The 26,270-nt window shown below is 38.2% G+C and overlaps 1 long non-coding RNA gene and 1 pseudogene across 2 annotated transcripts; both read left to right on the forward strand.

The window, feature by feature from the left end:
* Positions 1–15,794, forward strand: part of LOC125258598 — a 30,745-nt pseudogene extending 14,951 nt beyond the window's left edge.
* LOC125257900 lies at positions 1,072–14,200 on the forward strand. 2 transcript variants are annotated; one of them, XR_007182476.1, is made up of 3 exons: positions 1,072–1,206; positions 1,735–1,864; positions 14,164–14,200. It is a non-coding gene; the product is annotated as an uncharacterized LOC125257900 (long non-coding RNA). The 2 variants fall into 2 exon arrangements; XR_007182475.1 differs by having other exon boundaries at positions 1,072–1,192.
* Positions 15,795–26,270: the final 10,476 nt, after the last annotated feature.

Below are 26,270 nucleotides of genomic sequence, written 5' to 3' on the forward strand. Positions count from 1 at the left end.
ATAAGCAGATTAGATCAGAGTGTGCACACAAGTGTTATTTAGCTAAATCAGGACGAAATACTAGACTAAACACACACAAACACACTTACACAGGAAATCAGAGAGTGGACATGAATTGAACTGCATCATAACAGGGGAATGGAGTGATGAAAAGAGTAATTTAACCAACTGGAAGAACCATCAGTTTCTCTCTCTAAAGCACATTTGTTAATAAAGGGGTTCACAATCTTAATACTAAATCTGTGCTGTGCAGCTTGTGCTGTTCGGATCTGCAGTCTCAGGAGAAATTCTTGATGGTCTGGTCCGATGGTGCTGAAGTTGTAATCAATATCTTTGTTGAATAAAGAAAATGACGACGCCTTGCACCATTAATTTAAGCCGGTTGACGAGGAACTTGCGCATGGCTTGAAGGGAACAAGGCCTGGAGCCGGGTAGGATCTCACATGAGCAGTCTGTAACATCAGCGGGAACAAAGAACCAGAAGCCCAACTGCCATCTGGCTTTTTAAGAAGTCACCAAAGTCATTAGGAGTAATTTAATATGAAACACTACCTAGATGGACTACAATATCTAGATGTTCTGTCATCATAAGTGTCTTTGAAGTGTGTGTGTGTTGCAAATAGGGCAGACCTTTAGGAGTCTGCATGCTGTGAAGTTTGATTTTTACAACTGTGTGTTTGATCGCTCTAGACTCTACATCAGAGAACCAAAATGTCTCTTTTAAGAGCGTCCACATCACAATTTGATTTGCTAAATAGGCAGCAGCTCACACAAATGACCCCTGACATTGAAGACTTTACTTGTTATTGATTTAATTACAAATATGTGAAAGATTTTATTTTTAATTTGACTGAACCTTTAAGCAATGTTTTTTGGTATTGAATAAACTACATTTATACTTGAAATTTTGCTTATTTTACTGGATTACTGATTCTTGAAAGATAAATTGTGTTTCAGTTTGCGCTGACACATGAATGAACTCATACAACCTTTTTAACATGTTTCTTTGTATCATTTTTGTCACTGTTTTGATTTAATACAAAGATTATCTGATAAATATGGTTAGATTTCAATGCACTTCTATGATTATAGAAAATGCAGCGTCTGAACAGGACTTTTATTTTGGAGTGACGACATGACGTCATAAGACTGCGCCTCGATCCTGCATCTGCTGTGATTCTGTTGAAGAAGGGTTTGTTTTAAAAAGTTAAGCTATTTTAATCGATAGAAACAGTTCAGTGATTTATAGTTGTTACAGTTTTTTTTAAAGCTATGTGAAATTAGTTTATTTACTATCTAATGTAACATTGTGATTCTTTATTTAACTATAATGAAGGATATTGTGTGAGTAAAATTCATCCACTGATGAGAAACAGTAAACCTGCGTCTCATTTCTCTCTATATATCATAAATCTGTTTATCATGAGCTCGAGTTCAGTCTCTGGCGAGTCATGATGGAGAAACTGAACTTTTCAACTCCGAGTCAATTGAATCAAACACTTTGAGAAATGATTCAGTGAATCACGACACGTGCTGCTCAAACATGAACGAGAACAACAAACACTAACAAACTGCTCATGTTTTCATCAAAGTGTAATCATTTAAATATCTATATTTCACTAAATACCAAATGTAGATAATAAATGCCTAAATATGAAGTGTTTATTAATATGCAGCGTTAGTTTTGAGTGTTTTTAACAGGTCAAGGTTAACTCTGTTATTCTCTTCTTACAGATGGCATTTATTAAAGATGAGACTGAAGATATGAAGATTGAGTTTATTAAAGAAGAGACTGAAGATATGAAGATAATTATTAAAGATGAGACTGAGGACATGAAGATTGAAGATATTGAGGAACAAACAGGTTGGTTTTATTCTCATCGTTTTATTGATCCTAAAATGTCCAGCTCTACAGAAATAGAGAATATTTTCTACAACAACATCTACTTCTGAATAGAGAACAATGAAAAAAAAAAATCTTTGAGCATCGTAATGCTCAGAAGTCTGTCCGAAATCAGTTTCGTGAGGTGCTTTCATGCACAAACGCTGCCGTACAAGTCATTCTCTTATAAGACAGTGAGGCAGCAAGACAGCTGCAGGTTTTCAGACGCAGCCATTGAATCACTTTAGAACAGCATTTTATCAATGGAAACTCCGAAAATAGATCAACCCAAAATCCATGTTTAGAGTGGAAATGAACCAATTCGGCACACACATTTAACAGCCTGATACCTACAAAAAAGTCTCTTGGAGCAAAAGCTCAAACCAAACAGGAAGTCAGATATTTTGAATTAACTTGTCATTTCCAGACATTGTACTTTAATAAATTTCTCCTAGAGATTTAATCAGATCAACATCATATTTGGTCAGTCTAATCTAAAGGCCTTTGCAATGTTATATTGCAAAGATCTTGACTTTTCACTATAGGTTAAATTGCAAAGATCTTGACTTTTCACTGAAGTGCGTTTTTGTGGTGGCCTGACAAAATTCGATGTTTTGCGATGAAACAGGAAGTTCTTGTAACTCGGGTATGCAATGTCCAATCTGCCCCAAAATTCACGTTTTTTTAGAGTCCTTGCCTGAAGATATTAACTTGGAAATATTCAGTTACAGTCATAGCCCCACCTGTGGGCAACAGGAAATAACATGTTTTACTCTGTGATTAACTCCTCAGAGATTTAACCAGATCAACATCATATATGGTCAGTCTAATCTTAAGACCTTAGTGATAATAAATATCAAAGATCTTGAGTTTTCGTTGAAGGGCGTGTCCGTGGCGGACTGAAAAAGTCTGATGTTTCGCCATGAAAGAGGAAGCTGTTGTAACTCAAGCATACTATGTCTGATCTGCTCCAAACTTCACATATGTGATGAGAGTCCTGGCCTAAAGACATCTATATGACAATATTCAGTTAGTGTAGCGCCACCTGCTGGCAACAGGAAATGGCATGCTTTACACTGTAATTCACTACCAGATTCACATTTCTTTATGCCACAAAGTATCAAACATGCGAGACACGTTAAATCATGCAAAACTTGGCTAAGTGCTAATGTATGTGATTAACGCCACAAAACAGGAAGTTGTTGTAACTCAGGCATACAATGTCCGATCTGCTCCAAACATCACACATTTTATAATATTTCTGGCCTGAACACATCTATATCACAATATTCGGTTATGGTCAAACTGCCACCTGTTGGCTGCAGGAATTGTGCCACTTTGAAATGACTTTGCCATAATTCTCCTGTATTTACATGCTTACATGCATGTCACACACTATTCACAAGGCCAACGGGTGGCGGTTAGTCCGGGTGCGAGGGCTCTTTCAGCGCTGCTTGCAGTTTAATTAACATTACATTTGCGAGTATGACTCTCACTCGGCTTGTGAATGAGTATAACTTGCACACAGTCACTTAAAAACTGTTCACGAGCTTCTATGGGTTTGATTTTGGTTGTCATTTGTTGAAATAAATACAAAAAAAAATTCAGCGTGTTGGTGTCTTTCCGCTGAATGCCCATCCGATTCTCCTCCACGGCCATATGGGAAAGTGAATATTTACAGTTATATTTACACCCTACCAACAAAGAAATGGATCGACTTCTGTCAGCTTGTTGAACACATTTATTTATATTGACATTTTCTACCATATGATGGCTGAAGCAGCAGCACGTGACACAGTTCTCATGCTAACCAGATCAACATTGTAAACTGAATTCTACAAAACTGAAGTGAAAACACCTAATTATCATTCAATGGGATAAAATATCTTCTTTTCCCTGCAAACAATACCATGAAGAATGTGAATATTTAACCAAGTCAAGAACAATATAAAGTAAGCAGGTTCCATATTCATTTCAGTATCAGCAGACACAAAACGCTATAAAAGGTGACAACTTTTAAAGTTAAAAAAAGATACAAGTTATGTAAATGATAAAAGCTCATTCTGGTTTCTCAGTTTGATAGATTTGATCAACTGTAAATGATGCAAAAAATAGGAATTTTGAGTTTGTGATAGTAGAGCAAGCTTTGTGAACTGCGAGAGTTTCACACTTTTAGACACTGTTGTGTCAACCTTGATTTATTGCAATATTGAGCTGTTCAATTTTATTTTGATATTAGAAAATAATGAATCAAAGCTTGAGGCTTTTCTCCAGTGTGAGTTGTCATGTGGTCTTTAAGGTTTCCTTTTTGACTGAAACTCTTTCCACACTGTTGTCAGGTGTAAGGCTTTTCACCAGTGTGAATTCTCATGTGGACTTTAAGGTTTTCATTTCTAATGAAACTCTTTCCACATTGTTGGCAGGTGAATGGGCTCTCTCCAGTGTGAGTTATCATGTGTTGCCTGTGGCTTTGCTCCCGTTTGAAGCCATTCCCGCACAGAGTGCAGGTGTGAGGCTTTTCTCCAGTGTGAATCATCATGTGGTCCTTAAGGTTTCCTTTTCAACTGAAACTCTTTCCACACTGTTGGCAGGTGAAAGGTTTTTCTCCAGATGCATGCTCATGTGGTTTTTAAGGTGATTTTTATGTGTGAAACTCTTTCCACACTGTGTGAAGTGAAGGGACTCTCTCTTGTGTGAACTCTTAAGTGGACTTGAAGGTTTCTATGTTGATCAAAAGTCTTTCCACACTGTTGGCAGGTGAAATAACTTTTAGTTCCTGTCTTTTGAGCTCCTTTTTGTAAGGAAAACTTTGTTGATTTTTCTTCACTCATTAAATTATAATGTTCTTTCTCTTCTTCCCTTTCATTAAGTTCATGACTTGCCTCTCTCAGTGCCATCAGGTCTAGGGCAAAAATAGACAAAAAAACAATTTAAACATTTAAAGCATCAAAACCAACAACATGTATGATCTATACCCTATCCTATCCTATGGATCAGGGATGGGCAGCTTTGGTACTGGAGGGCCAATCTTTTGTAGAGTTAAGTTTCATCCCTAATCAAATACACCCGCCTGTAGTTTTCAAGCATTCCTGAAGACTTAAGGCTGATTCATACTTCTGCGTCGTGTGTACCCCGTAGGTACTCTGTAGGCTGTGAGTACCACGCGTGGCCTAGGATATAGCCTGACGCGCACCTCTTCTAAAATGTTACGCATCTATTCTAAAGTATTGTTTAGTGTAAAACATGCTGAAGATCAGCAAACAGGCTGGAGATAAATTAAATGATTAGCTATTTCCCCACAAAAGCTGTTTAATCAGCATAGTGAAGCCTCTCATCCATTGACATCCATTCAAAAAACAGCCTCTGGTCTTCTTCCCTGCGTACCGCTGGGGCGGAGCATTAGCATTAGCCGTTACGCTATTTTGGCTAAAGGTTGCAGGCATGCCTTCCAGTGGCTTTGGATCTACATTTCCTGCAGAGTTCAGCTCCAACTCTGATCAAACACACCTTAAGCAGTGAACTAAGATCTTCAGGGACAGGTGTGTTTGATCAGGGTTGAATCTGAACTCTACATGTATGTAGATCTCCAAGAACAGGATTGGGCATTCCTGCTCTAGGTTCAACTCATCAGCTCTGATACTCTGATCCAAGACTGATGATCAGAAATGGATATTTCAAATAAATTTACAAAGTGTCCTGTTGAGGTACTCCAGGGCTGCGCTCAAGTTCAGATTTTTATGCCCTTGCCTTGCTAACTTCCCTCCATCTTAAAGACTCAGATGTACATCATTGTTTACACTGAACCAACACTGGCAGAATCTGTCTAGCTACTTTAACCCTTGTGCAGTCTTCGTTTGGGAAGTACACTCAGGGTCTTTGGGGTCTCCACAGACCCCAGGCAACAAAGTGTAATTTTGTAACAGATTAATTGTTTTTTTTTTTTTTTAAAAAACAACAGTAGGTGGCAGCAAGTGACTGTCCTATTCATTTATTCAAACGATTCGTTCAAACGGCTGATTCATTCAAGAATGAGGCAGGTGTTTTGGAATGGGCCATTGAATCTTTGACTCAACCAATTCGTTCAAAAAGCTGAATCATTCAGTAATAAAACGCAGCTCATTGTCGCTGTGAGAGATGCGCTATATTGCTGTGATCTTTGTTTGGAACTATTTTCGCTGCTGAAATAGAACAAAAACAGTCAGTAATGCATCTAAAATGTAAGTGACTTTACTGACTTGTATTGAATTTACTTAATTAACTTATTATTGAACATATAAAAGTTGTCACATTTTCAATCGTGATTCCAATAACGCGGAAAACAGCACTCTTGGCCATGTGGTGGTAACTGTATCATATGTTATTAATATAAAAAAAACTCCACATTTTGAATTTTTACAGCAGCATGTTTTCTTTGTGCTGCACTAATTTGTTTTGATTTCTCCTTGAGAGGCTGCGCAAGCCTCAAAAGTGCAACCTTGTTAACCTTGTGCCCACAGAGCTCACCGAGAGACAGTGAAGTGTTAGAACTGCTCCAAGATTCAGCACCCAAGGACGACTTTCGGGAAAACAGCCAGGGAAGCCAGGACAACATATTACAACCTCCGGACACATTATCCCTCTCTCCAGCATCCCCTCTTCTGTGCTTCTCAGAGAAAATGGAGGAACTGGTGTATGCTGGAACCAAACTCTCCCACTCTTTTGCTGCGAGCCCCCAGATATCAACAAAAAAGCGGCAAGCCCCGAAACCACCAAAGCCTGTGGGCCCAGCTCGCCCTCCTCCTCCTCCTGCGAGAGCTCTTCAACCCCTGCCTCACCCTCCTCCATCTGTTCTAGGTGAACCAAAAACAACCGATAACAGCTCTCAGTGATGTGTGTCGGGTCCCCGCTATGATAACAGTGACTTTATCAAATGTTTACAGAACTAGCGGGAACCCAGTGTGCCTGTTGCTTTCTCTATTTCTGTTCTATTATGTGATAGAAAGCCTAAGGCCTTCTCAAATCGTTTGGCAAACCCATTTAATCTGCTGCCTATTACATGTCAAACTAAGATTACTGTAGAGACAGAAAGTAAGACTGTTAAGTTAGCACTTTTAAACATCCGCTCACTTAAAAATAAATCACTTCTAGTCAATGACTTAATAACCACAAACAACCTAGATTTTATGCTTCTAAATGAAACATGGCTTGAAGATAGCTGCAGTGCAACAATCCTGAATGAAACAGCCCCTCCTAACTTTACTTTTATGAGTGTCTGCAGAGCTGTTAGGAGAGGTGGAGGTGTTGCTGCTCTATTTAAAGATGTCTATCAGTGCCGGCAAGTGTCATTTGGTGATTACTTGTCTTTCGAATACCTGGGTATTGTGTTAAAAGGTGCTCCTCGCATTCTACTTATAGTTATTTACAGGCCTCCAAAATACTCTCCAGCCTTTGTGGAGGACTTTACAGAACTGTTATCAGCAATTTCCTCTGAGTTTGACTGTTTTGCTATTACTGGGGACTTTAACATCCACATAGAAAATGCAGAATCCAATATGGCAAAAGAAATCCTAACAGTTTTGAATACTTTTGATCTGACTCAGCATGTACATGGACCCACACACAATCGTGGACACACTCTAGATTTAATTATCAGTAAGGGTCTAAACATTTCATCCATTGTCATTAAGGATGTAGCGCTATCTGATCATTTCTGTATTTTCTTTGATATTGATCTCTTCAACAAGCTAGATCTATCTCGGTCAAAAAGCGATGCTTAAATGAGAATACTAGTGCACTGTTTATGAAGGCTATATCTTTAACACCAAGCATATCTGCAGACTCTGTTGATTTTCTCTTTGATTCTTTTAACTCAAAAGTACAGAATTGTTATTGATAACATTGCTCCTGTGAAAGTCAGGAAGAAAAGTGGCAGACAAAAAGCACCGTGGAGAAACTCAACAGCAGCGCAAAATATGAAAAGACAATGCAGAAAAGCTGAGCGCATGTGGCGAAAGACAAAACTTGAAATCCATTATAACATCTATAAAGATATTCTCCATGCTTTCAATGTGGAATTAGGCAAAGCTAGACAGACCTTCTTCTCAAATATAATAAACAGAAACTTAAACAACACCCGCACTCTTTTTGCTACTGTAGAGAGACTAACAAACCCCCCAAGTCAGATCCCCAGTGAAATGCTCTCAGACAGCAAATGCTGTGAGTTTGCTTCCTTCTTCTCTAAGAAAATTAATAATATCAGAAAGGCGATCAGCACATCCTTGAGCTGCACCGGGGTAAAACAGATCAGATCACAACCCAGAAAGTAGCTAGTATGTCTGTTTTCGAAGCAATTGATGGTAAAATTTTGGAAGAAACAGTACAGCACCTTAAAACATCAACCTGCGTCCTTAACACACTTCCCACATCTTTTTTCAAAAGCGTGTTTAACTGTTTAGAAGCAGATCTCCTAGAAGTGGTAAACGCCTCACTTCTCTCTGGGACTTTTCCAAAATCCCTGAAAACAAAAGAGCAATCTGGATAACACCATATTGAGCAACTACAGGCCAATCTCAAATCTTCCTTTCATAGGCAAGATCATTGAAAAAGTTGTTTTCAACTTTTCAGCTGAACAAGTTCTTAAGCTTGAATGGATACTTTGACAACTTTCAATCTGGTTTCCGACTGCATCACATCACAGAGACAGCACTCATAAAGATAATAAATGATATTCGCCTTAACACAGATTCAGGTAAATTATCAGTGCTGGTTCTACTCGATCTCAGTGCTGCATTTGACACTGTTGATCACAACATCCTTCTTGACAGGCTGGAAAACTGGGTTGGGCTTTCTGGGATGGTCCTTTAAATGGTTCAGGTCATACTTAGAAGGGAGAGGTTATTATGTGAGTATCGGTGACCATAAGTCTGAGTGGACATCCATGACATGCAGAGTCCCTCAAGGTTCAATACTCGCACCCCTCCTGTTCAACCTATATATGCTGCCACTGAGCCAAATAATGAGAAAGAACCAAATTGCATATCACAGCTATGCAGATGACACCCAGATTTACCTCGCCCTATCACCTAACGACTACAGCCCCATTGACTCCCTGTGGCAGTGCATTGATGAAATTAAAAATTGGATGTGCCTAAACTTCCTTCAGTTAAACAAAGACAAAACTGGAAGTCATTGCGTTTGGAAACAAAGATGAAGTTCTCAAAGTGAACACGTACCTTCACTCTAGGGGTCAAACAACTAAAAATCAAGTCAGGAATCTTGGTGTGATATTGGAGTCAGATCCTGAGTTTCAGTAGCCATGTAAAGACAGTAACTAAATCAGCATATTATCATCTCAAAAATATTGCAAGAATTAGATGCTTTGTCTCCAGTCAAGACTTAGAGAAACTTGTTCATGCTTTCATCACCAGCAGGGTGGATTACTGTAATGGGCTCCTCACTGGCCTTCCCAAAAAGACCATAAGACAGCTGCAGCTCGTACAGAACGCTGCTGCCAGGATTCTGAGCAGAACCCAAAAACATGAACACATCACACCAGTCCTCAGGTCCTTGCACTGGCTTCCAGTTGCATTTAGAATTGATTTTAAAGTACTGTTGCTTGTTTATAAATCACTCAATGGTCTAGGACCTCAAAACATTGCAGATATGCTCATAGAATATAAACCTAACAGATCACTCAGATCATCAGGATCAAGTCATTTAGAAATACCAAGGGTTCACTCAAAGCAGGGAGAGTCTGCTTTTAGCTGTTACACCAGCCGCAGCTGGAACCAGCTTCCAGAAGAGATCAGGTGTGCTCCAACAGTAGCCACATTCAAATCCAGACTCAAAACACATCTTTTTATCTATGCATTTGCTGATTGAGCACTGTGCTATGTCCGAACTGTTTGCATTTTATTTTATACGTATTATCTTTTTATTCTTTTAATTCCTTTTCCTGTTTTTATTTCATTTTTAATGTATTTTAAATCTTTTATGTATCATCCTGATTCTGACTTTTAATACATTTTAAATATTGCTGTCTGGTTGAAAGAGCTGGGAGAATTAGGAAGAAAGTGATTAGGTTAAAAATTTGGTAAATCTGGATAAGGGGACAAACCATGGGGAAATTTGAACTGTGGTGCATGGTTAAGATATCTCTGGATTACAGTCAGGACACTTTCCAAAGGGGGAAATTTCCAAAGGGGAAATTTGAACTGCGTTGCATAGATAAGATATCTCCGGAAGGGGGATTAGGGCTGTGTGGTGCAGTTTGAGGTGTCTTGGCAAAAGGGGAGATTGAAACTTTGTTTATCAGTTTGAAGTGCCTTAACAGGTAGCAGTCCTGTTGTGTGAGGAAGATCCATTCAGATCCTCTCTGATGGATAGATCCGTTTAGATCCACTCTGACGGACAAAAACAACAACAAAAAACTCCCTAAGACTTCCTAGCTCTTCTATCCAAATAGCAAAATTTCTCTGTTTTTACTGTTATTTCTATTCCTTATGTTCTATTTTTCTTCTTCTTCTTTATGTAAAGCACTTTGAATTACCATTTTGTATGAAATGTGCTATACATATAAAATTGCCTTGCCGTCCCTTGCCTAACAACAGGAAGAGGGAAGATGCTGGTTTTATACCTTGGTATTAATTGGAAGATTTCACAGACAGGGCTTAGCTTAAGATAGGACTAGTCCTTACTTCTATTATGATATTTATTAATTAATGATTATTATTATTATTATTATTATCTTAAGATGTCAGTGAAAGTTATTTTAAGTTAAAGGGATAATTCAACTAAAAATGAAATTTACTCACCCTCGATTCTAAACCTGTAAACATTTCTTTGCTGAAGACAAAAGAAGATATTTTGAAGACCCATTGACTTCCACAGTAGCCTGGAAGTTTCTAATATGCCAAGTAAGAAGCTGATTAGCTGGTTCAGGTGAGCTAAACTCTGTAGGACAGTGCAGGCCTCCAGGAGCAGGACTGGACACCCCTGGACTAGGCTGTTAGTCACCAAAACTGACAGAATTAATAATTAGTGAATTATACACACTGTTTGTTGACACTTGAGTGATTCACAATGTATTTCCATATTTCGTGTTTCTGCAGAAGTCAGTCATGTGGGCAAAATCATGAGGGTGAGCAAATAAATCTCATTCTTCATTGTTCATTTAAGCAACAGAGCAGAATACCGTTAATCTTTAGATACTTAAGTTATGTTTTAACAGTGGGGGGCAAGCACTTTTTCACACAGGGCCATGTGGGTTTGGATTTTATTTTCCCTTCATAATAAAAACCTTCATTTAAAAACTGCATGTTGTGTTTACTTGTGATATATTTGATTCATATTTAAATTTGTTTGATGATCTGAAACATTAAAGTGTGACAAACATGGAAAAAAATAAAAAAAAAAATCACTTTTTCACACCACTGTATTTAGTGACATGGTTTTAAAGCTATATGCTATCCTGTTTGTTGGCCTTAAAACATCTTAAAAATGCACATATGTACACCAGGGAAATCTAAATTTTCTAGGGAAACATGCCCCCGTACCCCCCAAACAAACAAAATTTTCTGACCTCGGTAATCATGAAACCCTGCGTACGGCCGGCTTATAATCTATCAAATGAAATCTGAGGTAAACGTGTATTACTGTGATAAACTGTGATAAACAAAAATAAATGGGGCCAAACGCGATTGAATGTAAAGGTTTGTGTCTCGTTATTCTATTAATAACTACCGATTGATTTTGTATTTCTATCAGAAATTAAGAATTATTAGTGTCATTGTAAATAGTGGTGCAAATATCTAAGCTATCTAATACTTCAAATCTCAAGGTTAAATCAGAAGATTTTTTGTAAAAATGTTTCTGTAACAGCTGCCAAAAAATAGTAGCTAGTAAATAATAGCTCCACTGTGGTTTTTAACAAAACAAAAAAAAAAACTTTTCACAAATATTTTTTAAAACATCGTTTGTACCATATTTGTCACTGTTTTAATTTTAATATACAAAAAATTATCTGGTAAAATAGTTGGTTTTCTATGCACTTCTGTGATTGTAGACAATGCATGACTTTTATTTTGGAGTGACGACATGACGTCATAAGAATGCGCCGCGCTCCTGCATCTGTGATTCTGCTGAATAAAGGTTTGTTTTAAGAATTTAAGCTGTTTTAATCGATAGGAACAGTTAAATGATTTATAGTTGTTACCGTTTTTTAAAGTGATGTGAAATTAATTAATTTACTATCTAATGTAACATGGTTATTCTTTATCTAACTGTAATGAAGGATATTTGTGTGAGTAAAACTCATATCCACTGATGAGAAACAGTAAACCTGCGTCTCATTTCTCTCTATAAATCATAAATCAGTTTATCATGAACACGAGTTCAGTCTCTGGAGAGTAATGATGGAGAAACTGAACTTTTCAACTCCGAGTCAATTGAATCAAACACTTTGAGAAATGATTCAGTGAATCACGACTCGTGCTGTTCGAACAGTGAACATGAACGAGAACAACAAACATTAACAAACTAATTATGTTTTCATCAAAGTGTAATCATTTAAATATAATCTATAATTCATTAAATACCATATGAGGATCATAAATGCCTGAAATATGAAGTTTATTAATTTGTAGTGTTAGTTTTGAGTGGGTTTTTTTTAGTCTAACAGGTCATTGAAGACTTTTAACTCTGTTAATTATTCTGTACTTACAGATGGAGTTTATTAAAGAGGAAACTGAAGACATGAAGATTGAGTTTAATAAAGAGGAGACTGAAGAAATAAAGATTGAAGAAACATTCAGAGTGAAACATGAAGATACTGAGGAACAAACAGGTTGGTTTTATTCTCACAGCTGAACTCAGTCATTTGATCATTATTAAAATGTCCAGCTCTACAGAAATAGAGAATATACTGAAGTATAATCTTACAGAAAATATTAAAGAATCCATTCATTACAGTATAATATCATTCAGGTATAAATTCCTTGATCATGAAATCGTTTAATTAAGGTTTGCACATGCTGAATGAATCAAATGATTAATAAACAGCAGCACAAACTCTGTGAAATCAGCAGCCCTTCTGGACTTCGGTAAAGTTGGTTTTATATTCGCACATTCGGACATCCGTATTCAATAGCCTTGTTAATCACACTACATTGGACGTTCAGTGGACATTCACAAGTAAATATGCCATTAAAACAATACTTGCCTATTTTGATCGACTGTGAAAAATGTTGTAAGTTGACAGTCGTTGGTTGTCAATATCATGTCACTGCTTAAAATTCGCAAACATTAATTTATTGCACATCAGTGTTTCCATTAAATGTGACCCCAAACCACAAAACCATGTCAAAATGTATGCATTATGCAATATTAAGTAAAGATCATGTTCTATTAAGATATTTTGTCCATTATTTTAGTCCATTATATTGAAACAAATCAGTCTAGACTTTGAGCATGTCAACTTTCTACAGAAGCTGAAACATCAAGATATGACGTGAAATATTTTTAAAAACATACGAATAACGAATAATAATAACTCCAAAATTTTAAAATATACAATCTACTCCATTTTACTGCAAACTTCACTTGATCTTGTGTTTCTGGTGTCCCACATTCACATGTGTATGAAAGGAAGTCAGTGGAAGGAGAAGTCTGCTCTGAATGGCCCTTAACAATTACACAGTTTTAGGAAAATTAATTAAATATCAACTTAAAAATTGATGTTAAAATATGGCTGTTAATATCATTTTGTCATTGATCAAATATATTACTCAAAATATTTCAGAGCAATGTTTTCTTTATTTTCTTAATATTATTTATAATGAATTATTAAGAATTATTTAAGGGAAGGTGGCAGAGCAGCTATTTGGGAAATTCTGTAGCCAGAAGACCTCCATTCAGTGCTGAATGTCTTAATTCAGTAAATCTTGATGTAAAAACATTTGAAATTGGAGATTAAACGAGCAGCTAAAGTAAAATTGAGACTAAAGTCTAAAATTAAGTGAACTTCACAGGAGCGCTGAAAAGACGTACACTCATTATACCTTCACCAGACCACTGGATTCTGTCTTTGGAACGACAGCTGGTCCTTTACGATTGGATGATTAATGTTAAAGTTTCAGGGACATATGCGAACTAATTTATGCAAATGCATCAAAATGATCGTAATGTTTTGTAGCAGTTGTCTATCACAACAAGTCTCAATTTTATCACCTTTAACTTCATATTTCTCTCTTTAAATTATTTTGATTTACTGAAAATTAAATGACTTTTTTTCTCTTTCATTTCAGAGCTGATGGAAGTGAAGCAGGAGAGTGAAGAACTGAGTGAAGTGGAGGAGGAACATCATGACAAACCTGGAGAAAAACCTTTGAATCACTTAAAGACTAAAAAGACATTTTTAAAGAAAATAAGAGCCAAGAAATCTACAACCTGCACTCAGTGTGGAAAGAGTTTGTCAACCAAACAACATCTTAAGATTCACATGAGAGTTCATACAGGAGAGAAGCTGTTCACATGTGATCAGTGTGGGAAGAGTTTCACACGAAAAGGAGATTTTAAGGAACACATGAGGATCCACACTGGAGAGAAGCCGTTCACCTGTGATCAGTGTGGGAAGAGTTTCACACGAAAAGGAGGTCTTAAGGATCACAAGAGAGTTCACACTGGAGAGAAGCCGTTCACCTGTGATCAGTGTGGGAAGAGTTTCACACGAAAAGGAGGTCTTAAGAGGCATATGAAAGTTCACACTGGAGAGAGACCGTTCACATGTGATCAATGTGACAAAACATTTCTAAGGTCATCAGATCCTGAAGAGACACCTGAGAGTTCATACAAAGGAGAAGCCACATTCATGTTCTGTGTGTGGAAAGAGTTTTTCACAGCTGTGTAGTTTACAAAAACATGAGAAAATACACACTGGTGTGAGAGAGTACATGTGCTTTGAGTGTGAAAAGACTTTTACTACAGTAAACCATTTAAAACAGCACCAGAGAATTCACACTGGAGAAAAACCTTACAAGTGTTCATACTGTGACAACAGATTCAGTCGGTCAGAACATCTGAAAACACATGAGAGGATCCACACTGGAGAAAAACCTTACAAGTGTTCATACTGTGACAACAGATTCAGTCGGTCAGAACATCTGAAAACACATGAGAGGATCCACACTGGAGAAAAACCTTACAAGTGTTCACACTGTGACAAGAGATTCAGTCAGTCATTATATCTGAAAACACACGAGAGGATCCACTCTGGAGAAAAACCTTACAAGTGTTCATACTGTGACAACAGATTCAGTCGGTCAGAACATCTGAAAACACATGAGAGGATCCACACTGGAGAAAAACCTTACAAGTGTTCACACTGTGACAAGAGATTCAGTCAGTCATTATATCTGAAAACACACGAGAGGATCCACTCTGGAGAAAAACCTTACAAGTGTTCACAGTGTGACAAGAGATTCAGTCAGTTAGCACATCTGAAAACACATGAGATGATCCACAGCAGAGAGAAGCCGCACACGTGTGATCAGTGTGGAAAGAGTTTCTCTTTTAAAAGTCACTTGAAGATACACATGAAGATCCACGCAGTGGAGAAACCACATCACCACTCTCTGAAATGAAGTAGTTCATTTTTATGTGCTGAACAAAAAAATCTTCTGTGTAAGTTAGCCACAGCCAAATCTCTCCTCTCCAGCTATAGTTGGCACCATGGGTGACAAGTTTTATTTATTTATTTTTTGCAGTTACAAAACGTCTTTTTGTACCTACATCAGCAAATTATTCACAAAAATTTTAAGCAAAGTTTAACCCTTTAACGACCCAGTGGTCCGCTGGCGGGACGATAGAGTTTTATAATGTTAAACAAGCTGTTTTTTTAAATGAGGAGTATGCCATCTAACAAATCATTTATTATGCTCGCAGTGCGTCGGTTAAATGAATTGGGATATTCAATTTAATAATAAAAGTGGCATAATAATAATAATAATTAACAGCCCTGTGCGCCCATCTGCTATACGCCACTGTGAAGGGATAAAAGGTGTTCAGGCATGGCATCAAAGTGATAACCTGTTTAATCCAAATCCACATGCGTGGACTGTTCAATATTCAGTACTGCAATGTCTGAGTCTCTCCAGTCACATGATGTTTCTCATGTGTTTTCAGTCGGCGCTACTACAAAGAAACGTTTACTAGACTGTGGACTAGCTTTGCTCTCTGAACAGTGGCAGTCTGCAGCTGAATTTTTGTGATCACTGCAGCTGAATTTTTGTGATCACTGAAGCCCCGGGTATACTTCGGTCATCCGCGTTTGTGAATTTGATGTATGTAATTTTCATCATGCGGCTGGCGTGAGCAGTCTACATGAGGCTGGCTGAAGGGAAGGAAAATATGTGGTAGAAAAAAGTGTACAAGCAATAGGGATAACCGCACCCTGGAGAGGATTGTGAAACAAAACCCATTCAAAAATGTGGGGGAGATTCACAAAGAGTGGACTGCAGCTAGGAGTCAGTGCTTCAAGAACCACTACGCACAGACGTATGCAAGACATGGGTTTCAGCTGTCACATTCCTTGTGTCAAGCCACTCTTGAACAACAGACGGCGTCAGAAGCGTCTCGCCTGGGCTAAAGACATAAAGGACTGGACTGCTGCTGAGTGGTCCAAAGTTATGTTCTCTGATGAAAGTAAATTTTGCATTTCCTTTGGAAATCAGGGTCCCAGAGTCTGGAGGAAGAGAGGAGAGGCACACAATCCATGTTGCTTGAGGTCCAGTGTAAAGTTTCCACAGTCAGCGATGGTTTGGGGTGCCATGTCATCTGCTGGTGTTGGTCCACTGTGTTTTCTGAGGTCCAAGGTCAACGCAGCCGTATACCAGGAAGTTTTAGAGCACTTCATGCTTCCTGCTGCTGACCAACTTTATGGAGATGCAGATTTCATTTTCCAACAGGACTTGGCACCTGCACACAGTGCCAAAGCTACCAGTACCTGGTTTAAGGACCATGGTATACCTGTTGTTAATTAGCCAGCAAACTCGCCTGATATTAACCCCCTAGAAAATCTATGGGGTATTGTGAAGAAGAAGATGCGATATGCCAGACCCAACAATGCAGAAGAGCTGAAGGCCACTATCAGAGCAACCTGGGCTCTCATAACACCTGAGCAGTGCCACAGACTGATCGACTCCATGCCACACCGCATGGCTGCAGTAATTCAGGCAAAAGGAGCCCCAACTAAGTATTGAGTGCTGTTCATACTCATACTTTTCAGTTGGCCAAGATTTCTAAAAATCCTTTCTTTGTATTGGTCTTAAGTAATATTCTAATTTTCTGAGCTACTGAATTTGGGATTTTCCTTAGTTGTCAGTTATAATCATCAAAATTAAAAGAAATAAACATTTGAAATATATCAGTCTGTGTGTAATGAATGAATATAATATACAAGTTTCACTTTTTGAATGGAATTAGTGAAATAAATCAACTTTTTGATGATATTCTAATTATATGACCAGCACCTGTAAGTGGTATCTAAATACATACAGAATGCCACCTTAAAATAAAAGACATCAAGAAAAAAGTGGCATACTGTTGAGATAACATTCGCTTTCTTCGCTTTCAAGACCAGAGTACCTTCCTGCTACTAAAGACAAATGCACATGGTTTTGAATGGTATGGCTAGATGAAAAGTAGCACTGATCATGAGGACACAATCCGAAGTCCGTACAGTTCAATCCGTAGAGTTCAGCAAAAGTGTAGAGTTCAGGGCAAAGCAATGCATTTTTTGTAAGAAAAATATCCACATTTATAACTTTAAACTACAATCCCTGGCTTCCAGTAACAGCTAAACACAAGTTCGAGTTTCGGTCGAAAAGTGGCAGAAGTTTATTTGCCCTGGAATTTTTACTGAGGTTGTGTGAGATGAACAACAATGCTATTTTTGCCTTGCCTCTAAACAACAACATATCTCTGACTATCGACACACAAAACTATCATCTATCGGGACAAATTAAAGACTAATTAAAGGATTAGTTCACTTTCAAATTAAAATTTCCTGATAATTTACTCACCCTCATGTCATCCAAGATGTTCATGTCTTTCTCTCTTTAGTCCAAAACAAATTAAGGTTTTTGATAAAAACACTCCAGGAATTTTTCTCCATATAGTGGACTTCAATGACCTCCAAACGGTTGAAGGACAAAATTAAGCCCCGGGTATACTTCGGCCGTCCGCGTTAGTGCACCGTCCGCATGATGTAATTTTTGTCATGCGGAAGGCTCGCGGCCGGCTGCACACCCCGTCTGCGCGCAGCCCAAATTTCGAGACCACGCGGACAGTCCGCGTGTAACAGCACATGCTCAAGTAGTACAGATTAGTCCACTAGGTGGCAATACGCACAGAATTGAGCACGGTTTTCAGCCGTCGAAACAACATGCGTGAAAAAAAGAGAAAAACACGACAATAGACGGCAAACTCGACAAGCATTTGTGTGAAGAGATTAGAAAGTACCCACATTTGTACAATTCATGTTTGAAAGAGTACAAAGACGTGTTTAGGGTGGCAAATTCATGGAGGGAGATCTGTAAAAATATCGCAAAGGATAGGGACTTTTTATTGTTACATTGTTTCAGATGGAGTGCTCCAGTGAACCTGGATCTTTGTCGTCGATCAACCTGGAATGCATCAACCCAGACCCCGTTGACCCTGTTGAACCAGTTGCCCTTCTGTCCTCACCATCATCTTCCTCATCACACTCTTCACTATGCATGTCTTCATCGGCATGCACATCTGTGCCGTCGCATCTTTGCTCGAAGAAGAGGAAAACAGAGCAGTTAACTCCAGTCCAAGAAGCCATAATGGCGAGATTGCAGAAGTACGACGAGGACAAGGAACTTTAGGACAAATATATGTGCTTTGGCAAGATGGTGGGGAAGAAGCTGAGCAAACTGTCCATGAGAAGAAAGGCCCACGTGTATTTGGAAATTTCGCAAGTCTTGTTCAAGTGGCAGATGGAGGGCTGTGACTCTTGATAAAAATAGACTACCTGTTTGTTTGTTTGTTTTTTACTTGTGTACTAACGTTTCTACTTTGCACAACATGCACATAACACACGTTAAGCAAAGACTGTATGTTTACATAGTTTTATGTAACCAATTTGCTTAAAGGTACAATCTGTAAGATATTCACAGTAAAATATTCAAAAACCACTAGGCTAGTGTTATATATTTTGTCTAGCTGATTACTAACAATATTTCTAATGTTTTCAACTACTTGTAAATCATGAGAAAATTCCCATTCTAAACAGTGACACGGGGCAGTGCAGTCGCCTGTCAATGACTTCAGTTACCCTTTGTTACCGCCTTTACTGACGTAGAAACCACATGACAACAGTGTCGTGGACAAATGCGGAAGTAGTGTCTAGCGTCCAGCAAACCACTAGCTTGCTTCAAGCAGTTCCTTATTTACTTCTTGCGCGTTTTATGGTGGATTGTGTTACTTATTTATGGAACATAATTACTGTTTACCATCTGCCGCTGGTTCTGTCGACAAGGACAGCTCCCGTAAACCTCATACTCATGACCGGAAAAGCGGAAGCGGCGCCGGTGTCATAATAAAAGTCCCGCTGCTCGTGGGACGTGTGTTGATCAATCGCTCCAGCGGCCTCATTCAGCTCCCGCAACACTCGGTCCTGCTCTGCTTCATACTACAGTAACGTTAATAATCGCATCCATGAACATGAGTTCTTCCTGAGTCCAATCCCTATTTTGCACCGTCCGTTGAGATGGAGACCACATGTCCCAAGTTTCCGCTCTAAAACTTGGTGTCATCAAACTACGCCTTTGTTTTGAATAGGCTTCTAGCGACCTCTAGCGGAAAAAAATATCACAGATTGTACCATTAAAATAACATTAACTCCAGGTCAAACATGGCATGGCATTGAGAAACTCAAACAATAACCAACAAACTCTGACTAAAACCGGGACCTATTTATACAGAGAAAGACTAATGAGGTAACAAGGGGGAGGGGAAAATCATCAAGGCAACTAACAAGGGTGGCCATAGTAACCAACAAGGGAGTGAGGGCAAGCACAAGGTGAAGATGGACATGACAAGACAAGAATACACTTCAACACAAGAGTCCCGGACTCAGACACACACGTACTGAGTTCCTTACAAAAGATTACCACGACAAACTATTTTTTGTTTGGATTGACTTGCACAGATAAATTCTTTCTGAATTGAATTTTTCGAACTAAAACTTTTTTGATCTGATTTATTGAACTGTTTTCTTCTGAACTGTTATTTTTGCTTTGTGTTCAATTCCAAGGATTTATTTTTTTGGAATGTGATTGAGTGAACTGCTCAAGTTAACAACTGTGAACTTTGTAAATGTTTATTTGAAAATTGATATTAATGTAGTATTCTAGGAAAATTATATAGCCTAGAGGGTGCACCCAACAGAATAATTTAACGAACAAACAAAGAGTCAGGTGAAATTGTTCACTTACTGTCAATTGAATTTAATTGAAAAATCTGTGTTGTTATTGAACAAAAATTGTGACAAATTGTTGATTTAACATTTTTATTTATTTTTTCCCTTTAAAAAATCATCAATTTCTTTAATAGTTAATTTGAATACAAAGATTTGCTTTATTCTGTAACCGGTGTTGTCTTTATTACATCTCCATAATCGAACCTACTGGCCTATGGTGATATTATGGTTTGACAGTAAAGACAATGAAATAAGCAATACATATATAATAAATACATACTAAAACAACAGTGTTAACACACTCTAAAAAATAGTTTTGTTTTTTTTAACAGGAAGAACATCCAATAACAAGTTATACCCAGATCAATGACCAGGTACCCATCCTGGTCAAGTTTTTTTCTGGAGATGATTTCAGGCTCTCCAGAAACAACATCAACATGCTGGTCCAGATGCTGCCCCATCAGAAAGCCCATGGATGGAGCCATGAAATCAAAGTGCTGGTTATGGTATATTGGCTTGACTGTGGAGCGTCCTACAGGTCACTTCAGACACTTTCAGCATGCCACTTGCGACGGTTTGTATCACTGTTCACAACATTGTGGAGGAGATGATGACCATCCTCCACAAACTTATTCATTTCCCTAAACCAGAGGAGATGGAGCAGGTGGGGGCTGGCTTTGCTGACCTTGCTGGTCATGAGGCATTCCGGCATGCAGCTGGTGCCATCGATGGGTGCCACATCAGAATTCTTCCTCCTGCAGAGCTACAAAAAAATGTTACATTAATAGGAAACTGTTTCCTTCTATAATACTGCAGGGCACCTGTGATGCCAAGGGCACATTTATAGATGTGTACATTGGCAATCCAGGCTCTGCTCATGATGCCCTTGTCCTGCGTAGATCACCGATGTACCAGCAGGCTCTGTATCCACCAGCTGGATACTTCCTGTTAGGAGATGGTGGATACCCATGCCTGCAGCATCCTGTTGCAATCATGACACCATACCGCCAGCCTGTCGTAGGTAAGAACACACACACAGATGACAGAAAATGGTTACTTTCATGACTTTGAAATATACCACACATTTTTCTACATGATTTTTGAAAAACAGGTCAAGTTGAAGCATCATTCAAGGGCAAGGAACATCATCGAGTGTGCCATTTTCTTAAGGCCCCTGGAGATAAGGCCTCTGTTCGGCCCAAAGGTGATTGGTGCCTGCTGCATCCTCCACAACGTTTGTGTGACAGCAGGTGATATGATGAAAGAGGAAGGGGAAAGCCACGGAGAAGACGACAACGAGATATGTATAATGCATACGGATAATGCAGCAGTGGATGAGAGGGACCTGTCTGGGAACCGTCTCCGTGAACAACTTGCTGCTCAGTTTTCTGCTCCTGAACAGCTGCCTGTGTGTCTGGGTAAACATGACTACACTAGACAGTATACCTCTCCAGATGTGTGTGAACATAAACAATTGGTGGCGCTGTGACCAAATTAATGTGGTATGGTCAGAGTGAGGTGACAATGACACTTGCAAAGTTTGGTGTCAATATGTCAAAGCATTGCAGAGATACAGCTTCAAGACTGGGTTTTGCATCATGCCTCAAATTTGTTGCTCCGGTATACGAAAATTGTTTGTTGTATCGACTTGAAGTCAATAACTTTTTGTCGGCATGGGCTGAAGATGATATGGTTCAATTTTGGAGTAAAATTGGAGAAACGGTCTAGGAGGAGTTCTAAAAAGTAGGTTTTTATAGAAAAATAATATGGCGTACAGGAAGTTTAGCCCACTATGGCAAATTTGATATCTATGTTCTCAGCATGACCGAAGGAATCTACTGAGACCAGTTTTATTACAATTGGTTAATATTGTTAATATAATCAGAAGTATTGTCAGGGCATGGGTAAGATATATGTGTCTAGGATGTGTAAATGAATATGGATGTTTAAAATTGTAGCTTCTGTATGAAATTAACATAAGCAGTCTACTTATGTGTAAAGCAAAATTTATGACACCATAAGTAGTGAAGTGTGTCAAGTGTAAGTTATGGTTTAGGTCAGGGGCGTTTCCTCCGAGTAGGCAAGGGAGGCAGAGCCTCCTCAAAAAAATAGGATGAGAAAATAATCCATATTACATATAAAACAACACAAATATTACAAATTATGAAATTAAAAAGAGCACAAGTCACGCGTATTTCTTAAGGAACACTGTCCAACAGCGACACCCGCAGGTGAAGTTACACAGAGGAGTCATGCTTTACAGTCTATGGAGTCGTGCCTCCCTTTTGCTCTCATAGGAATCCATAGAAAATCATCAGACCCCCGGCGTGCGGTGGGTTTTGTGGGGGGTAATTGAGAATGAATGGGGGAAAGTCTCGTGAGAGGAGGCAATGTCTCCATCGCGCTATGATTGGATGTAATTGGTTATGATTGGATATGATTGGTTTGTGCGATAAATCCCGCCTCTCGTTGACGTGCGCGTTCCACGCGTCAGTTTAACTGAACAAATGATGGCGTCAATCGGAAGACTAATTGAAAAGTAAGTAAACAGGGGCCAGTTGCATAAACTTAGTCACTATATTAAGACTGTGTCTTAAGAACTAGTTTGACCAACTGCAGTTAACAAGGGGTAATCAATGTTATTTTTCAATTCAAATTACACCAGTCTACTTTTTATGAACAGACTTTAAAAAATTAGGACCACTCTTCAAGAAAAACATTAGTGTCTTAACTTTTAAGACTAGTCTAAGGGTTTTTAGTGCAATCAAACTTGAAAAGGACTTAAAACATGACTGCGGGGTTTTTAGTGCAATCAGCTTGGTGAAATTAAAAATAAAATTAGTGTCTGTGAAAGACGGTGTTTACGGAGCATGACTGATAATCCAAAATAAAAGAAAAACTGCAATACACTAATAAAATATATTGTTTAAATTATTATTGCCTTTAGTTATTATTTTGGAATGAATGTAGTGGAATGAAATGCTTAAAACACTAACCTGATGAGATTGACTTGGTTTTGATAAATAGAGTATAACATTTTTAATGTAAATTTACAAAATAGAATTGTATTTGGTTTATTTTTTTCTTTTTTGATGTACTGTAATGTAATGTTCATTTAACAAGGAAGATGTGTCAACTTTAAGAGTAATGCACATGAATTTACATTGATTCATAAGAAAAAAAAAATGTGCCTCCTCATTTCAGAACACCACTGCACGCCACTGGTTTAGGTGTATGTAAACTGCATATATTTGTTTGGGCCAAAGGTAGAATTGTAATTTGCAATGTGTAAATATTAATATTTTTCTTATACAAAATCATTGTTTTGCTTTAGAAGGTTTTTATCAAAGGGTTAGTTTACCCAAAAATTATTTCACCTTTATGCTGTTTTACACCTGTAAGACGTTCATTAATTTTTAGATCAAAAATAAAGATATTTTAGTTGAAATCCGATGGCTTTGTGAGTTTTTCATAGGGAGCAATGAAATTTTTTCTATCAAGATCCATATAGGTACTAAAAACATATTTAAATCAGTTCATGTGAGTACAGTGGTTCAATATTAATGAGAATATTTTTGGTGCACCAAAAAAACTAAATAATGACTTATTTAGTGATGGTTGATTTCAGAATAATGCTTCATGAAGCATATAAGCATAAATTAATCAGTGTGTAATCATAAATTAATCAAATCTGGTGTTCGGAGTGCCAAAGTCATGTGATTTCATTAGTTTGGCAGTTTGACACATGATCTGAATCATGATTTTATACAGTAATTCATTTATGATCTGATGTTTCCTGAAGCAGTGTTTTGAAATCAAGTATCACTAAATAAGTTGTGAAGTGGGGCTAATTTACATATTAATTGAACCATGTATATTAAAGGGTTACTTCAGGATTTAGCATTAAGCTTTGTATTAGTAGAATACCACTAGTATTTTCTTATTACTGTGCTTTCCCCCTTCATATCAGCCCGAGATGAGAGATTTATGCATTTTTATTCTGTAAAAAAGCCTCAGATGACGCAAAAATCGTCATTTTGCGTCATCGGAGGCTTTTTTGGCCAGAGGCTTAAAACTACAGCCAGTAATAACAGGTAGTTCTGCATTTTTTCGCCACGCCCATAACATATGCGCGTTTGAGGTTACTCACGGACATAGATCAAAGATTTTATCAAAAGTGGGTGTCAATTATGTTTTTAAGCTTACAGTAATTAACATTATTTTGTCTGCACTACATCAGTGGTTCATCTCGCAAATTTATCGGTCTCTGCAGTCATCTGCAGATTTAATAAATATTTGGGGTGACAGCTCTACTCAGGCCAAACTTGAGGGCTGTTATCGGAACCGGGCGGTTTTCGAAACCATTTCTAGCGAAATGGCCGAGCGTGGTTACCGAAGATCCTGGCTCCAATGCCAGCGAAAAATAAAAAGCCTCCGAGCCAAATACAAGGAGGTTAAAGATTGGAACAAACGAAGTGGCCGTCAACGTATCACCTGTCCATTTTACGAAGAGCTGGACTGCATTTTGGGGGATAAGCCCAGCGTTCAGCCACTAGAACTGTTGGACAGCTGCTTTGGCCAAGAGGAGCCCGAGGAGGAGAGCCCAGGTCCCGCAGCTGTCGCGGCCAGCCTAGCTAGTCGCTCTTGCGGTGATACAGGTGGGTTATTTGCACATGGCCTATAGCTACTGTGACTTAACTTTATAAAATTGAAATACGTTGTGTGACAGTTTGTTAAATGCATACACAGGTGATGGGACCCTTGTAGCTCTTTCGCCTTCTGCCTCTACCTCCGATGAAAGTTCTGCAGCAAGTGAAGATACATCTGTGAACAGCCATGCATCTTCCACACCCACTGCTTGTATGTACTTGGCTGTATTTTGATCGTTTTCCAACTGAATTAACCTCTTAACCCCCACCTGAACCGAATACATTTTCTACAGTTTGTCATTACCCAAATCTAAAAGCTTCTTGGAAAAAAAACAACGAAAATGTTACGAAAATGCAACAAAAAAGTGACAAAAACATGACAAAAAAGTGATAACGTGACAAAAAGAAATAAAAAAATATGATGAAAGTGCAACAAAAAATTGACAGATGAATGATCATAAAAAAAGTCAAAAAGTGATGGCAACTGGATCAGTTTTATAGCTTTCAAATGAGGTGTTAGTCTGTTCTGTAGGCTGTAAGCTTTTAGATTTGGGTAAAGCCCAAGAAAATGCACTCAGTTAAAGCGGAAGTTAAGAGGTTGATAGAAGTCTTGGCAACCTTCGACCTAAAACATGTGATATGAAATTAATTTGTTTGAATTAAACGTTGAACTGGCTTCCACTCCTGAACAGCTTAGTATTGTTTATAAATGGCCATAAATAATCATAATTATTACTAGATATAAACTGGAATGCTTGGTATTTTTACTGTTATACTAATAAAAAAATAAACATGGTAATCCTTATTTTGATCTGATTTTTTTTTTTTTTTTTTTTACAGCTACTACTGCCAAGAGCAGAAAAAGAAAATCAAAGATGGAGGCAACGCTGGAGGTGTTTGCTGACAAGATTACCAGTGCCCTTAAAGATGACGACACAGATGTTTTGTTGAAGATGCAAGCAGCTCAGCAAGAGCATGATCGTAAAATGTTCGTCATGATATCTCAGTTTATGGAGAGATCAATCCAGCCTCCACAGCCACCTTTCTACCAAGCACCAATTCAGCCCTCTCAGATTTACAACTCAATTCGTCCTCCTACTCATCATTCCACATGGTTTCCTGTGGCTTCCTCTTCATCTCCCACCCAGATCCTGCCCTGTTTTCAAGATTTAAATCAACCACTGCCCTTCAATAATACTCATCCACATCCGCCATTTTTCCAGGCACCGGCAAATACTCAGGGTAAACAGGCTTTAGACAA

The sequence above is a fragment of the Megalobrama amblycephala genome, linkage group LG22, assembly GCF_018812025.1.
Source record: "Megalobrama amblycephala isolate DHTTF-2021 linkage group LG22, ASM1881202v1, whole genome shotgun sequence".
NCBI lineage: Eukaryota > Metazoa > Chordata > Actinopteri > Cypriniformes > Xenocyprididae > Megalobrama > Megalobrama amblycephala.